The sequence below is a fragment of the Ochlerotatus camptorhynchus genome, unplaced genomic scaffold (genome assembly GCF_037179485.1).
Source record: "Ochlerotatus camptorhynchus isolate MF236.1 unplaced genomic scaffold, CSIRO-AGI_Acam_v1.1 ptg000102l, whole genome shotgun sequence".
NCBI lineage: Eukaryota > Metazoa > Arthropoda > Insecta > Diptera > Culicidae > Ochlerotatus > Ochlerotatus camptorhynchus.
The window spans coordinates 4107826-4126415 of NW_027040592.1; the positions used below are offsets into that span (position 1 = coordinate 4107826).

General features: G+C 39.7%; 1 protein-coding gene and 1 pseudogene across 1 annotated transcript in view; one reads left to right on the forward strand and one right to left on the reverse strand.

Annotated features, from left to right (window-relative positions):
- rdgB (retinal degeneration B) overlaps positions 1-11721 on the reverse strand; it is a 140992-nt gene extending 129271 nt beyond the window's left edge. Inside the window, exon 1 of the mRNA XM_065219282.1 lies at positions 11233-11721. The gene's annotated coding sequence lies outside the window, so the exon portion shown is untranslated. The remainder of the gene's footprint in view (positions 1-11232) is intronic.
- On the forward strand, positions 227-18508 carry LOC135699071 (pre-mRNA-splicing factor ATP-dependent RNA helicase DHX16-like; annotated as a pseudogene).
- The last annotated feature ends 82 nt before the right edge of the window (positions 18509-18590 follow it).

Consider the following 18590-nt stretch of genomic DNA (forward strand, 5'->3'; position numbering starts at 1 on the left):
CTTTCCCCTACACACAAACAGGCTGCAAGATAGTTTGCGCTTTTGCTGAAGGTCGGAAGTACATATAGCACCACGACGAACCTCAAGGTTAGTCCAAGGAGCGTGTGTTTAAATACCTGTTGGTTGGTTCACCGGAATGAATTTATTTTATCACGCCTAAATCAGTTACAGTGCACATGATCTGGTTGGTTCGCTGTGCGATAGCAACTCAATTAGTCCCGTAAGAATGAATATACGTGCATTGTGGTACGGTGTGCACTTTAAGAAAGGTGAGTCCACTGAATGCTGGAATGTGTATCGAATAAGAAATGCTACCGTAAAGTTGCAGCCCGAACAAAAATTTAGATTCATACGATTTTCTATTGATCAGTGTGTTCATAAAGAAGTCAACTTTTACTTCAATTCACTGCAAGCTGGTGGTCACTTGTGTTGAATTTAAATTTCCGGCTTTTTTCCCGGTTGTCTAACATAATTTTCCCGGCTTTATGGATAAAACTAAATATGGTAAATATACCTTAAGTAACATTTTATGTTTTATCGATGTTCGACAAGAGCAAGGTGACCAGGAAATTTTGATTATCAATTTTCCTGGTTACAATCAAAGAGGTTACTGTGCCACATGGATCATTACTACGACAGCCACCTTTGTCCTTAGGTCGAGTCAGGCGTAGTGATCTGACTGGTTGCATACTAATTCGATAATCCATTTATTCTTGTATTTTGACGTAGGACTACGTCTGTGATTTCTATATGGGGGTACACTTTGTGAAAACTGAAAATGGAACATGTAACAAAGTTATGAAAGGTTTTGAACGTTAATAACTCAGCTTCCCCTGAACCAATTTCAATAATTTTAACACCAATCGATCAGAAATATTTCTACGCATCTGTGAAATTTAGGAATTTACCATTTTTCAAAATATCATGTGCAACTGTTGCTATGATAATTAAAATTATCACCGATTGCCTGCGAAAAGCGATTTCCCTATCACAGATTTCAAAGTTGAATTCCATTCGGTCTCACCAAACGGAGTTTATTCGTGCTCTTCGTGAATCGCTGTGGGCTATCTATGTCAAGCGCGTCATACTCAAGAGTATAAACAGAGAGAACACCGCTCATATTCATATTCCCACACAAAACACAAGCTCCTACTGCAGATAACAAATAAGTAGTCCTGCGTCACCACTGCTTACAACCCCATAGGGTTGTCCCTTGTATTTTTTTTTATTCGGATGAAAATTTGCAGAAACGTTCCTTCTGTCCAAAAAGTCCATTTCAATCGTCAAATCGCAATTTTGAATCAAGCCTTATTTTTGAAAAGGCCTAGCTCATCTTCGGAAAACTGTTGCTTGAAAATGGTTTGTACGATCGGTTTTGTGCCTTGGGCAATGGATACACAATGCCATTTATTGCACTACAGATCATGATGGAAGCATGGTGGACAAACAAGTTATGACTGTTTTAAAAACTTAAGTTATTATTAATTTTTTTGTCGACTTGATATAATGAACATCAAATTTACAGTAAAAAAGCACTTTCTTAAAATATTTCTAAGTGGCACCGTTTTCGAGATGTAGAGGTTTGAATATTAACTTTTAGAAAATATTGGTAATATTTGGCCCTTTTCGAATGTATTTTGCGATTCTCCAGTTCTAAGAATATTTTTTCCCGGCAGATCAGAACATTTTCAATGAAAATGTTTTTGACGATTATATCAATGAATATAATATGATCAGTAATTTCGAAATTTGCAGGTGCTAAGCAAGTAACTAAAGGCTCTGACTAAAAGTAAATTGGTACGCACAAAAATACCTGTAATTCGTGATTCAGTCAGAGGCGTCGCGTGCCTCATTTGTTTACATGTGCACCAAACTTTGTTCGTTGTAGTTTACCACCACATATTAGATTTTGTTTTTTTTTTCTTTCAATTCTCCATGAATTCGAGGGACATATTCTTAATTACTATATTAATCACTACCTAACGTAACATTTGAAGGGCCTACCATCTTGTGTAAACAAAACTTGTATGGTTCTTTTCGCGCTAACCGAAGTAGGAGGAATTGCAAAACTTAACAGATTCTCGTTTTTATCACAAGGCTAACTCTTTCGACTGAAGACTGTAATAAAGAACATCCGTCAAACACTTGCGAAAACATTTTTTGGTACAAAACAGTTTCAAAATCTAACGGCGCCGGTGGTGTAGTGGTAAGCGTGATTACCTCTCACCCCAGTAGGCCTGGGTTCAATCCCAGTCGGCGCCGCCGGGATGTTCTGAGGCATAACATCTCTGATCACGCCTTCCTTCGGATGGGAAGTAAAGCCGTTGGCCCCCGGTTCATGAGTTGATGGGTCGATAGGTAGGTTCCAGGTGTGGGAGCTGCCTTCCTGGCACGTCGGTAGCATTGGTGCTCAGCACGGAAAACAAGATCGACGGAAAAAACAAACCAAAGGAAAAAAAAAAGAAATTTTACTGCCTTCACATATGTTCGCAGATGAGGAAGCATATCTAGAGCTCGTTCTGCTACTCGCTGGTTTTCCACCTACCTGACTCCGCAAAATTTGAGCGGCAATATGGTGCTACTAGTAACTGCTATAAAGTCAGCACATCTTAGGGGAACGTCTTTTAGCAGGTAGTACAACGACATCAGAAACTGATCGATCTTCCAGTCCGTTTTCTGCATACCGCTCTTGAACGAATTATGCACTACATGAAGACCGCAACTGCCAATGCTGAGTAGATTGAAGGAACTGCTCTCACGCATCTGTTGCAATTCGGAGGACAGATCGTTAAGGAGTCGCCAGTTCACGTTGGGTCCATCCATAGACACCTGAATAACTTTTTTCAACAGTCCGGGATATGCTTCGAAACACTTCTTGATCCCACTCATCAAGTCAATCGCTCGTGTCGATGATAGGAAAGCTGAGCCTACATATCTTGTCTGTACTTCCTGCTTGTCTTCATCCCAAAAATGAATGCTTACATCAAGTTGCTGCCGTTGTGCAATTTTGTTCAGTGTTTCGTCGAATCCAAGGACGACCTCGGAGCAACTTTCAACTTTGGTCAGTAAGATCTTCTTGAAGTAAGGTGCCAGACCATGTGTGATGAAATAACCAACTTTGGTGCGGCTCATCTCCATCTTCGAAGCAATTTGGCTGTCAGGAAACATCTGGTACCTGCACTACGGTATGAACCATGGGTGGCCACAGTTTCAAGTGCCCATAAAATTTCAGCGGACGTCACCGAATCGTTTAAAAATACTTTTTCATGACAGCCTGATTGGCGCCTACTGCCACTTCAGATGATGTTGAAGCATTTGTCTGAATTGGATCGACCAAGGTAGTTGGGATCGACAGTCAAACTTGAAGTTGAAGATATGATTTTATCATTTGTTGAACGATCTGAAATTTGAGATAGAAGATCAGTATTCAATTCATACAATTCTTGTATTAAAGTCTCAGCACATGATGAACTTGATTCGTTAGCAACCAAAACAATAATCGAAGCTTCGTTGCAAGTTTCAGTGCATTGTGGTATAATCAAGCGTGTTATTTCGGAGCTTACCATTCGTTCCAAATAAGCTGCTGATCGGCAAATTTGAGCGACGTGCTGCAGCCTGATGCTGATGGCCTTTGCTTTTTTCATGACTCCCAAAGGTCACCCTTCCCATCGTATCAATTTTGAATGATTTATTGCACCAGGTTTATCGAGCAGCAGTCGGTACTTTGGGATCCGGCGCGCTCCATGGATAATCCTTCTCATACCTCGTCGAATATTTTGTAGTCATGGTTATTTGCTCCAACTTTCTCAAATTTCACTACTCTTATTTGATAGTTTTACACTTATAAACACAGATGGAAAACGCGTCTCACTTTTTTCAATGCAAATGCGGTTTTGAACAGGCCAATGCTCGCGAAATGAATGAAAAAAACACGAAGCTTTTTCATCGACGAAGGTTGATAGCTCGTCGTCGGGTCGGTACGTTTCAGAACATACCAATACATGCGAAGAGCCGAACGTGAGGTGAACGAAAAAGCTTTTAAAAGAGAATGTCGAACGAACCCGATCGTCCAACTTTGCTGAATCTTTTTCAGACGCTTGATCGCCGTCGAAAAAAAAAAGCTTTAAGCCGCTTAATGTCGTTCGTTTTTGTTCTGGAGTAACAGCAGATCTGTACTACCGTACACCCAAATTTTTCAGGGTGTAGCTGTTTGGTGCATGTTTGTTTATAAACGAATGATGCTGAGCTGTCAATAGCTCGCACTTGTTGGCGCTCAGTGTTAGGTACACCTCGAAAACGGAATCGGTGTAAGAGAATAAAAGCTGCCATCGCCAGCCAACATCAAGGTGGGACTGATTAGCATTTTAGAATTATATTGAGCAAGTTGGACTGAGAAAGAGTGTGAACTTGTACATATGCAATTAAATTAAAATAAAATATATAATTTGATTTTTCCCGGTTTTGTTTCGGAATTCCCGGTTTTTTCCCGGTTTTCCCGGTCCATTTCAAATTCCCGGCTTTTTCCCGGTTTTCCCGGTTCTGTGGCCACCCTGCTAGTGGTGCAAACCGCCATGTATTGTGGAAAATTTGTGGTATGTTTCAAGAGGTGATAGAAGGTCTACTTGGCTTACATCACGCATTTGACCATTCACCATTGAAGCAAACCAAGGTCGAAGATTTAATTGAGCCACACTATAAAATAGTGTATTCATAATCACTAGTGGTCTGGAGTTCAGAAGTACAGCTATAATGTGACCATAAAATCTATAAAAATCGAAACCAGAGTGGCCAGCGGATTTCCATTTTCAAATTCCCGGTTTTTCCCGGATTAAAAAATATGGATGAAAAGATTTTGCTTAATTTATTTACCATTAAAAAAATACATCGTTTTTCTAACATGCAACTTAGGCTGCCGAATCTTTAATCTGCTCTGTAATTACGGCCTCCTTTTTTCAGCATCCGCCAGCAACTTCACCTTCTTTGCTGTAAGTTCTTTCAGTAGTATGTCTGCTTCACGTTTCCTTTGATTTTTGTCTTCCTCAGCTTCCGCACGACGCTTCAACTTTAAGGCATCCTTGTATCGCGAGTAGGCTTTGCCAACGTTCAGGATAATGCTGAATTCTGTTACGCCACCAGCCACGCTAATGGCATCGTAGACCGTTCGTTACGCAACTAGGCTTTCTTCCAACAAATTTTCCACAAGACATTCTTTGTTGATTGAGAAACTCAAAGTCACATCCCACCAGAACTTATCGAGACGTTGTTCATTAACACGCCAGGTCACCAGCGATGCTTTGAAAGATGTGGTTTCGGAAAGGACATCAAATTCATTTTTTTTTATTTTCTCGGCGGTGAATCCAGTAAGATGATTCCTCTGTACAAGGGAATCTAAACGATATTCAAGTCGTTATTTGCCACCTCAATTGAGTTCAAAACAACAGTGGGACTGAGGCATGAAATATATCTGGTCAAAGGATACGAAAGTGGTGAGCATTTTCTTAAGGAAGCCAACGTAATACGAACGACATTTGTGACAAAAATCAGTAGATCTTTTCAGGAATTTTCCCCCTTGCCAACTCGTTTTTTATAGCCGCTTTAGCACTAAAACCAATGTCAACTTTTGCCACAGGCAACAGATTATCATCCGTGAGCGGAACCTCAATAAGCGATCAAACACTCGGATTTCAATACCTTATGCATGATGGGTTTGATCAAACTAACAAGCTCTTCGAGCCTTTGACTTAGATTTATACACCGCTGGAAAACTTCTTTTGTAACTTGGATTGAACAGCTTTAACGCTTATTTTTAATCTGGGAAGCATTTTCAAGGCACGTCCGGCAACAGCATGATTTTCAATCCATCTTACACCACAAAACTTTAAGGGGAAAACATTTGTTTTGGTTACCGCTGAAGCTTGTAGAAAATCATCGATATTCCAGTTTGTATTCTTCATTGCTGCCTTAAAAGAGTTGTGGTCGGCGTGGAGTCCGCAACTCCCAATATTCAAAATATAGGTCGAATTTAGCTGCTGGATTTCGGTGGAGAGATCATTAAACAACTTCAAATTTACATGCTGGCCATCCATGGACATCTGAATGATTTTAAGCATAATTGATGGCTCAGAGTCAAAGCAGGTTTAAAGTGCATTGAGAAGGTCTAATGCCCGAGTAGATAGCTTAAAGTTTCATCAAATCCCACCACTATCTCCTCAGTTTCTACTAGGATATTCAACAATTGTCTGGTAAAATATGGTGCCAAACCATGATTCACCAAGTACCCTACTTTCGTGTGGCCCAAAGCCATTTTGGTTGCGATTGTACCATCCGGAAACATGATCTTGAAAAGTGATGAGCATTCTCCGGCACCGCGGAATGAAATATGCTTATACACACATACCATTGCCCACAATATTTCAGCTGCCGTAACTTTCTCAGACACTAAGAATTTCGACATCACATTGTTGCTGTCGGTATAAGTCAGGCGGTGGAGTCCTTATAGCTCTTTCGACCAATTTTAACTCAGAACTCATCATTACACCAAAATTTACAGAATTTGAGCATATTTGGGTGAAATCACACATAGCCGGTGAAACGCATGTGTTCGCCTCAGTGTATTTTCCACCAGACCATGCTCATAAAAGCACTTATGAAGCCTTCTTCCAAAGTGCTGAACAAATTCTATCTGACCTTCCTCCTGAGGTTAAAGTTCACATCTATGGAGACTTTAATCAACGCCATGCTGACTTCATTCTGGACTCTGAAAATGAATGTATCTTACTCCCAGTCGTTGGGGATAATGAAACATTGCAGTTCATTTTTGACAAAACTGCCAATTTAGGACTGAACCAAATTAACCACATCAAAAACCAACAAAATTGCTATTTGGACTTTTTACTAACGAATATTTATGAAGATTTCTGTGTGACCGAATCATTAAATCCACTGTGGAAAAATGAAGCTTTTCACACAGCAATTGAATATTCTTTATTTGTGCATGAAAACCAAAGACCCAACGACTGCGAATACGAAGAAGTCTTTGAATACAAATTAGCAGACTACGAAAAAATAAAATTTAAATTAAACAGTGTCAATTGGAAATTAATTTTAAGGAATGTAGGAAATGTCGAAATTGGTATAGACGTGTTCTACAAAATTTTAACAGAAATAATTTCGGAAGAAATTCCTTTGAAGAAAAAAAGACGCAACAGAAACACACAAAATCCAGTCTGGTATAACAGACAAATAAAAAACTTGAAAAATCGGAAGCAAAAAGCACATAAAATTTATAAAAAAACACAATAGTAGTAATAATTTACTAATTTATTTGGATCTATGCGATCAACTGAATTTAGCTATCAGTACTGCATTTGAAGAATATAATGCAAAAACAGAACATGAAATAAAGTCCTGTCCAAAGAACTTCTTTAATTACGTAAAAACCAAATTAAAATCTGACAATTTTCCTTCAATAATGCAACTCGACGAAAATGTCGGTGATAGCTCGGAAAAAAACTGCAATCTATTTGCAAAATTTTTTCAAGAAATCTATACGACATTTTCTGAAGAAGATCGCGACCGCGATTATTTTGCATTTTTTCCAGAATTTTCAAGGGACATTGGCCTCAATCAACTTCAAGTGCAGGATATTTTGCAGGCTTTAAAAAATTTAGACGCCTCAAAAGGTCCTGGACCTGACGGAATTCCTCCAGTTTTTATTAAATGTCTAGCAATGGAACTCACTGCTCCATTGTTCTGGATTTTTAATATGTCCCTGGAATCTGGAACCTTCCCAAAAACTTGGAAAAGCTCATTCCTAGTGCCTATCTTTAAATCTGGCCGAAAATCTGACGTACGTAATTATCGTGGTATAGCCATTATCTCTTGCATTCCTAAACTTTTCGAGGCAATTGTCAACGAAAAATTATTTCTCCAAATCAAAAATAGAATTACTGACATGCAACACGGCTTTTTCAAGGGTCGCTCGACCTCGACAAATTTACTTGAATTTAAAGACTATTCATTGAATGCAATGGATAATGGAAACCACGTAGAAGCTCTCTATACAGACTTTAGCAAGGTATTTGACCGCATAGACATACCAATGCTACTTTTTAAATTGCAAAAAATTGGAATTGAGTCAGGGCTCCTAAAATGGCTTGAATCATATTTAACTAACCGCCAACAAATAATTAAATTCAGCGGAAAGAAATCGAGTCCAATTCAAGTCACTTCAGGCGTCCCCCAAGGCTCTCATTTGGGACCTCTTCTTTTTATTCTATACGTAAACGACATTTCTTTCATTCTCAAAAAACTTAAATTGCTTATTTATGCCGACGACATGAAGCTCTTTTTAGAAATAAGAAATGAAGAAGACATCAATATATTCCGGAATGAACTACACATATTCTACATATGGTGCAAAAAAAGTCTACTAGAATTGAATGTAAAAAAATGTAACTTAATATCATTTAGCAGGAAAAGAACAACTTCAAATATTTCAATTGCACTAGGAAATCAAAATGTAGAAACATGTGAAAGAGTTAGGGATTTAGGAATTATCTTAGACTCTAAACTAACTTTCATAGACCATTACAACACAATTATTCACAGGGCAAATAGCATGCTAGGCTTTATCAAGCGCTTCTGCTATAACTTTCAGGACCCATACACAATTAAAACACTATATATCGCCTATGTGAGGTCAATACTGGAATATTGCAGCATTGTATGGTCTCCTTTTTCAATCACGCACGAAGAAAGATTAGAATCCGTACAAAAACAATTTCTATTATACGCTCTTCGTAAATTAGGTTGGACATCACTTCCTCTTCCATCATATGAAGCACGCTGCATGCTTATAAACATACAAACATTAAAAGAGCGTCGTGAATATGCAATGGTTTCATTTGAAAACGATATCGTTTCGCAACGCATTGACTCCACAGAACTTTTATCAAAATTAAATTTCCATGCACTTACTCGGCAACTCCGAAATCGAAATTTATTTGCCATAAAACATCATCGTACAAATTATGCAAAATATGGGCCATTAAACCGCATGATGGCCTCTTACAATCAATACTGCGAAACCATTGACTTTACAATGTCTCGGCATAAACTAAAACAATATTTTTACTCCATAAGGCATTATAACTCATAAAAAATAGGAAAGCTGACACTGCTTAATTTTTATTAAAGAAAAAATTATACTTTTAACCTTTTGTCCAAAGTTGACGAAATAAATAAATAAATTTAAGAAAAACAAAACTGTATTCTAATATGTACTAGTCTACGTTGGTTGACGAAATAAATTAATAAATAAATAAATAAATAAATAAATAAATAAATAAAATAAATCTGCTGCTTGCGTAATGTTGATCTCCGGAATTGAAGAAGGCTTGCACGGCTGAGCGGTAACTGTTGCACTTTCTCCAAGTGATTTGTGTCCTTGATCACCTTAAAAGTATCATTCATAAAATTACAAATAAACGTCTTCTCTTTTTGTTACGTTTCTCACCTTTTTTGAAAGAAAAATGCGCAATTGGCAAATTAGTTCGGCGAACAGTAATTTGATTTGCTACTGATGATTTTTTGATTTTCCGTGGCTAGTAAAAGCTCCTCGCCCCATGGTGTCGATCTTATATGATTTGTTGCACCAGACACAACGAGCGCACTTGGGGTCCTTCGCATCCGAAGAAGACAATGGAAATTGTTCCCTGTCCCGTACAGAAAATGTCGTTGCTATATTCTCTAGATTTTCAAATGACAGCACTTGCTTAACAACACATTAAAAATGATCCACTTCGCTTGAATGACAAAAATACAATGGCTCAAAATCGGACGGCACCGACAACGTTGCAGATGTTCGTTGCGCAGCAAACTTAAGCGATATGACAGCCATATCCATCCCCTGGAATTATGTAGGCCCCCTCCAGATAAATTGTCTAGCTACGCCAATGCCTATTTGAAGCTATTGTATTCGAGATGAAGTTTAAAATGCAAGAAAAAAACACAAAAATCACCAAACGCATAACTCATATAGGAATACTATATGCTCTACAACTTTGTTGAAGACCGGAAGACGATCCGAGTTGATCCTGAAAAGTGATTAGCATTTTATTGAAGCAGACTGATTTATTAAAAAAAGAAAACTAAAATGAAAGAACAAAAAAAATTGCAATGGGGATCGAATGAGACATAGTGAAAAATTGCAATCAAGGGGACAGGTCTAGGATTAAACTCCCAACCTTTTGCTCAGTAACCAGAAACGGTAACCACTAAGCTACAGAGCCAATCTTTTCAAATTCCCGGTATCTCCAGGTTCGTTTCGATTTCCCATTAGTTCTCGGTTTTCCCGATTCTTCTTCTTCAGTCCTTTAATCAACGTCGGAATCTGTTCCGCAATCTATTGCCAATCACCGAGACAGGAAGGCAGCTTCCACACCTGCGTAGGATATCGCACCCATTCAACACACATGGGCCGGGACCGAAGGAAGACGTGATCAGAGATGTTTATGCCTTAGAAAAATCGGAGGTTCTCCCGGTTGAATGGCCACTCTTCCAATAGTATTTTGAGCATTCCCAGCTGTGATCCGACATCAACAAAAACAGAGAGAAAATAACAAGCAAAAAAAAAACGCGAGTGACATGCATTGGAAACGAAACATCTGCATGGAGGAACTTCGCTTCGCTGCTATACACGGTCATTCAGGCAGACTCAAAATTGAATCGAGTCGACTCAATTCCGACAAGACTGATTTCACCTGATTTGGTCAAAAGTAAGTTTGATTTTCCTGGCGAAGGCCGTGACAAACCAGAAAAAAACTTCCCGAATATGAAGAAAATCCATGTAAATTTTACGCAGTCTAGGAGTATTGAAATTTCTATCGATTTTCCTCATATTCGAGAAGTTGTTCTTGGAAAAGCTCGGAAAATTCATCTCACTTTTGAGTAAATTCACTTCTGCCGAAATTGAGTCGATCTGAACGACCGTGCAGCAGTACAGTATACAAACGCAAATCGTAATTTCCTCGACTACCCTACTTCACTTTTCCGCCCGCTGGCGCTGACCAATCATTCATTCTGCACTCTCACTCTCCTTCATGCGAGCTTGACTCTCTCCCTCTCTCTCTCTCTCTCTCCACCTTCAGAAAGAAGATCCATTTAGCTGTGCTTCTAAAAAATGCTCAAGTTAATCCCCTTCGAGCTACAAAATTATCCAATTAAACTTACCTTTTAGCTGCTAAACGCGCATTCCTACACTGATACAGAACAGCGAAAACTCATTCCACTAGATCCGAAGAAAACTGGCGGCTTGCTTTCCAGAAGATCACTGAGGAGATTAAAATGTTTCTCTGTCCTGTTTTCCTTCACCCGAAATTTAGTTTGACACTTGGCACACAATAACACTACTTTTTTCACCTTTATTTCCCTGGAAGCTGCTTGTCAGTTCTTCACTTTTGCACTTCCTACCAAACGGTCACTTTGCACGCACTGTGCTTTTCCAGCCGTCTAATTTTCAGGCAACAAAACAACCACAAAACGCGTCGTCCACCATCATCAATCTATCAATCGTCCAACACAAGCACAAGGAGATTCGTAAGCTTTCTTCCGCCTGTGCCTAGCTGTCTGTGCAATGAGCGCAATGATAATGAATATGAATGACCGAACCGACCAGAGCAAGCGAACGGTACCAACAAACTGCGGCATCAAAGGCGGATGAGAGGCTGCCTCTGGAAAAGCGCGAGTCGCGGCGGAACGGAATGCCCGTGAAAAAAATGTGTCGAACCTGAACACTGGCTGCATCTGTGTAGGTATGCTGAGAAGTGAGAGCGAGAGAGACTTTTTTTTTGCACGTGTGTGTGGGTAAGAGAGAGCACTTCGTGCTTCGATTGCGGAGCAGCAATCAGCTGTTGCATGCATCAATGGGGGTCGACCGAAAACAGTGGAACATTTTCGGGGATCGTGGAAATTTTTAACGGAGCATTTTTAATCGAGCGGAAGTGGGGAGTTCATGAAAATAGTGAAATATTGCGTTTTGACGGTATGGCCATGTCTGTGGACGTCACAAAACAGGTCAGCAGAGCCATCTGGTGAGCAGTAGATAAACAACTTTCGTGAACTAGGGTGGTCGCACAGAATTCAGTGATAAATTAAACTATTCTCATCTTTTTTTTAATTTAATGAATTTGACATTAAACTCAGTTCAATTACAAACGAAGTGACAGACGACTAACTGGCGAAGAAATCAATTAAAATAATGTGGTTCGCTGTTATATTGCTTTTTGACGTTTAATCGGTACACACTAAAACGCTGTCCAGACTGGAGAGTTATAACACAAACGAAGTGACAGACGGAGCGGCTCAAAATTTGATTTGACGCACTTACGTTTGAAATTTTCGAGTGTACCTCACGGCAACACTATCTACTCATATGTACTAGCTTAAAGTATATAGTTGATGCTATTGGCCTTGATGGCGAATCTATAGCTCTTTACTCCTATGGTAAAATCCGTAAGCAAACGTCAGACTGTGCGTGAAATTTACTTTCAAAAACGAAGAGGTTCGCAAGTGGTGCTGGTGCTGAAGAGTATTCGCCTTGACACCAGTCCCGAAGTGACGTTTCTTCACACACATTTTGACAGTTCCTTATGGGGTTTTGCGTTGGAGTGAGAGAATAAGAAAAAGTCCGCCATGTTTCACACATAGACTGACAGATACATATGAGATTTCTCCATAGGAGTAAAGAGTTACAGAGCTCTCGTCAACGCCAATGAACTGCTGTTGGATGATCAGATTGATTTCGTCCAGGCACTCCGACTGGATGGAACTAAAGAAAAGGACCGGAAAGCACCGGTATCTGAGGCGGAAAGAAAGAAGGACATTGAGGAAACGAAGAAATCAATTCCAGCTTTTCCATTCAAGGAGGATCTCATAGCCGCTATAAAAGAACACCAGATTCTTATTATCGAAGGAGAAACGGGTTCGGGAAAAACGACACAGATTCCACAGTATCTCTATGAAGCTGGGTTTACAAACGACGGCAAGAAGATTGGATGTACTCAGCCTCGTCGCGTGGCAGCGATGTCCGTGGCGGCACGTGTTGCACAGGAAATGGGCGTCAAGTTGGGCAACGAAGTTGGTTATAATATTCGTTTCGAGGATTGCACATCCGAGCGGACTGTCATTAAATACATGACAGATGGTACGTTGCACAGGGAGTTTCTTTCGGAACCGGACCTAGCTTCGTATAGTGTGATGATTATCGATGAAGCTCACGAGCGTACGTTGCACACGGACATTCTGTTTGGATTGGTGAAGGACATTGCGCGGTTTCGGTTGGATTTGAAACTACTGATTTCCAGTGCCACGTTGGATGCGGAAAAGTTTTCGGATTTCTTCGATGGTGCGAACATATTCCGTATTCCTGGTCGTCGTTTTCCGGTACGTAGTTAGATTTGACTTGCTTTGTGTTTTGCTGTAAAATCTATTTTCTCTTCTAGGTTGATGTCTTCTACACCAAAGCACCGGAAGCAGATTATATCGATGCATGTGTGGTGTCGGTTCTACAGATTCATGCCACTCAGCCTCTTGGAGACATTCTTGTATTTTTAACTGGTAAGTGGGTCTATTTCTATGCGATGTTAAAAAATTACATTTTTTTTTCGTTCCAGGACAAGAGGAAATCGAAGCCTGCCAGGAGATGCTCCAGGATCGCGTCAAGCGGTTGCACAGTGGGGCGACTCCATACAAAGTCTGGCCAAGCAAAAAATTCTCCAAATTATGAAAAAAATCATGATTCTTGGGTAATTTTGGGGCGCTGAATCCAAATATGTCATAAGTTTTGCATTATGACTGGTATTTTTTACGTTATAAACGATTTTGTATGTTTTTTTTTGTAAAATTTTTTATACGTTGTAACTGTGAATGATGGTCATGCAACAAGTCATACAATTAAGATTTTATTTTTAAACAATGCTTATAAAACATATTTTTTTATTATTTGCTTAAAATATCCCTAACAATAAAGTTATTATAAAAAACAGCACAAATTAAAAATCACAATTGGTCAAATTTGTATTTTCCTTCTACTTAAACTTCTTCCTCGTCATCAGCATCATCATATTCTTCTTCTTCTTCTTCTTCTTCTTCTTCTTCTTCTTCTTCTTCATCATCATCATCATCGTCATCATCATCATCGTCGGCATCATCGTCATCATCATCATCATCATCATCATCATCTTCTGGTACCATTTCGCTTGAGTCAGTTTTTGTCTTCATCAGAAATTTAATTTCCTCTGGTAGACTTTTAAAATTATGTTTTTCCTTCTCATAATAAGAGTTAACCATTGGATCGGTGGTGATAAGAAGGCGATTAATAATATCTCGATTTATGTTTTCACACGAGTGAAATTTTTTTTTTTTTTGTTTATTAATTTATTTGATAAGGCTCAACCGAATTAACTTTACAGAGCCGAGGATTCTTGGTCACTATACAATACATCTTAAAACTATAGTCAAAAGGTACAACACAATAAATACTTTATCTTCCGCTATCCAAAAAGCCTCCTCCATCATAACTGGAGCCGCTTCCAGTGGTTTCATTGTATGGCAAATTGTTGTACGCCAACGAGGGTCAGAGCGCGTCCATTGCAGCAATGGACGCAAAACGTGGTCAGCACTCACACACTCATCACGAAACGGTTGCTTTCCAAAGTCGACGACGCATCGACCGAAAGAACTGCTGATGAAGAACAATGAGGAGGACCACACAATGGTTGCTGCCGAGAAAACAGACGATCGCGTAGCACACATCGAGAGTGGCCTGCTTTTGTCGACAGCCGAGTGAACACTGACACGAGTGAAATGCTCTCTAGTGTTTTTAATGACTTTGTTATATTTTTCTTGAGCCTCCTCCGTCATTCTTCCAATCGGCAATATCACCGCCTGAACAATGCTATGCCCATGAATCAAAATTCTGTGCATCGACGACGGTATGTAAAACCACGCGTACAACTCTACGTAGCGCTTTGCGGTATCAATACAGTAAATTTTGAATTTAGCTAGGTCTATTTGCTGGGAACAAGAAATTGCAATAAGAATGTTCCGAAGTCTTGTAATCAACTCCAAATCTACTCCGGTGATTTCGGAACTGACTTTAGGATTGGCGAAAAATCTACGAGCTGTATTGCCGTCATTGCTGTTGCCAAATCCTCCTGGCTTCGGTTTGTCGACAATCAGACCCATTTTGCTCTTGAAGCTTGCCTGAATTTTTTCATCAGAATGGACATCCGCGGTACATTCAATATTTCGAACTATTTGGGCGAGTTTCAGAAATACAATATTTAAAAAAAAGGCAATTCAATATTTTTTTGGATGTGACAAACTTTTCTGTCATTTGGGCATTTAGGTGTTTACTGACTTTATGATATTTTACAAATAAAAACCGTAATTTTACTTTTTTTAAACAAGTACTGAGGTTCCTTGAGTCCATTCGTTAGTAACATGTTTAACGAAAATTATTGTATTAGCCCATTTTTTTTTAGTCTTTTGACCGAACATCGATATTTTGATTTGGGGTTACTTTGATAATGCTCGATGAATATAGAAAAACATACGAGAATGTCAAAGAAGTTAGTTCAAGAAATATGAAACTTTGAATGAGTAGGTATATAATCAGAAAAATTATAAGCAATAAGAAGACAACATTGAATTTGTGATGGCCTTATTGGAAAAAAAAACATTTCATAAGTGATGGTTTGAGTGCTTTTTCAAACAGGCGAAAAGCAAGAAAATTGTTTTTTAATATGTTTGGAAAATATGTAACACATGCTTTATAAAAACTCTTTACGATATCAAAGGTAATACCCTAAGGTACAATATGGAACCAATGTTTTCAATTCAGAAAAAGTGCAGCGAGTAAATTTAATAATAATATTATACCATCAAAGTTACCCGCATTATCAAAGACACCCCGTTTTACGGTATCTTTTTACTGCTGCGCTACTACGTTTGGGAGAGAGATGAATTGGTATGAGCACTTTTTATCATTCCTTTTACAAAAGACTCTCTGCCTTATCACTGCTTGTTGAAAGACACAAAGAATAATGCAGATTGAAAACGGGCCTTTGCAGATTAGTGCTGGTTCAAATTGAATAATTTCTATTTTTCGATGCTGTGTTCAACTTCTTAGGAGGAGATAAATTTAGCCTAAGGGTCGTACACAAAATGCGTTACACATTTTCTATGATTTTCAAACCCCGTCCTTAAATTTTTTGTTACAAATCCTAAAAAAAAATATGGCACGTAAGAAAATCTTAGCACTCTCTGTGCTTGCATAAACCATTACTTAATTAGTGTATGAGCCGTAATAACAGAAAATGGTTCATGAATGATGCATAGATATAGCAAAATTTGCTGTTTTTATGCACTAAAAATGCGCAATCAACCAATCTGCTGATCGTGATTCTAATTTAAAATTGTAGAATGCCACCTGAGTACAAACACTTTTTTTTTCATTTCGCACTATCAGCATCCTGCGCAAGTCTGCGCAAGATCAGGTTATGCTCATTCGAAACCTTACATTTTAAACTACCTTTTACAACTGGTGTCAACCATGGCAAACCCTGGCTTCATAACTTTGAAGCTTCATTTATATGGAAAAATCATTATTTTTTAATCAAATAAAGATTTAGGCCTACTTTAATAATTTTCTACAAAATTTAATGAAACAAATTTGTTATGCATTGTTTTTAAAACAACTTTCTCTCAGACGTCACCATAATCCAAGCTACCGTTAAACCTCCAGTTGATTGAGTAATAATGATGTTTTTTTCAAAAAAATGCGAAAAAAGTTCAAGGTGACCAACTTCAAAAAGGCATAAAAAATTCAAATTTTCTCGTATTGCGTTCATATTTTGGATTTGAACGGGTCAATAGTACAGAATGATAGAAAAAATAGAATGGAGGAGGAAATGCAAATTTTTCAATTTTGTCTAATGGCCAGCCATTCCCCACTGTGGGTTGGGTTCCAAACTCAAGGAACTACTCATCCTTCCCATTTATGCCAATCTGCCGTCGGACATGCAGGCGAAAATTTTCGATCCAACTCCACCGAACGCCCGGAAAGTCGTACTGGCCACCAACATCGCCGAGACATCACTAACCATCGATAACATAATGTACGTGATCGATCCGGGCTTTGCAAAGCAAAATAATTTTAACTCCAGAACCGGGATGGAGACCCTGATGGTCGTGCCCATTTCGAAAGCGTCTGCCAATCAAAGTGCAGGTCGAGCAGGGCGCGTTGCCCCTGGCAAGTGCTTTCGTCTGTACACAGCCTGGGCATACAAACACGAGCTGGAAGACAACACCGTCCCGGAAATTCAGCGCATAAACCTGGGCAATGCCGTGCTAATGCTCAAAGCTCTTGGAATCAACGGTTTGCTTCATTTCGATTTCCTCGATCCTCCACCACATGAAACGTTGGTTTTGGCATTGGAGCAACTTTACGCCCTAGGGGCATTGAATCACCACGGTGAACTGACCAAACTTGGACGACGGATGGCGGAATTTCCGGTCGATCCCGTGATGGCAAAAATGCTACTTGCTAGTGAAAAGTACAAATCTAGATAGAGCTGGAATTAGGGCCTAACAGCTTTTGTAAACAATGAATTCTATCGATGATTTCTAGAAACTCATGGCTCACCCACGCAAACCAACATCCTCATCGGATAGGGAAAGACTTCCCCTATCCGATGGTTATGTTGGTCTGCGTGGGCGTGCCTTGAGTTCCTAGAAATCATCGATAGAAGTCATTGTTTACAAAAGCTGTTACGCCCTAATTCCAGCTCTATCTAGAAATGTTCCGAGGAGGTGGTGGCCATCGCTGCAATGCTATCGGTGAATGGAGCCATCTTCTACCGACCGAAAGATAAAATCATCCACGCAGATACGGCCCGGAAGAACTTCAACCACATGCACGGGGACCACTTGAGTTTGCTGCAGGTCTACAACCAATGGGCCGAATCGGGCTACAGCACTCAGTGGTGTTACGAAAATTTCATTCAGTTCCGTTCGATGAAACGAGCTCGCGATGTCCGGGAGCAGCTGGTTGGGTTAATGCAGCGAGTCGAAATCGAAATGGTTTCCAGTCTGCCGGAAACGACCAACATCCGGAAGGCTATTACAGCCGGGTACTTTTATCACGTCGCTCGGCTCTCCAAAGGGGGGTCACTACAAAACGGCCAAGCACAATCAGACGGTGATGATCCATCCCAATTCGGCACTGTTCGAAGAACTGCCTCGTTGGGTGCTGTACCACGAGCTGGTGTTTACGACGAAGGAGTACATGCGGTCGGTGATTGAAATCGAAAGCAAGTGGCTGCTGGAGGCGGCACCGCATTACTACAAACCGAAGGAGCTCGAGGATTCCACCAATAAAAAGATGCCGAAAACGATCGGTCGGGCCACGCTGACCGAGGCGTAGGTTGTGATGAGACGGTTTGGGGTAATTCAAGAGCATTTTTCGCACTATGTATTCAACGGGAATTGTTGTTATTTGCGATGACATTATCCTACCTAGGGTGTCG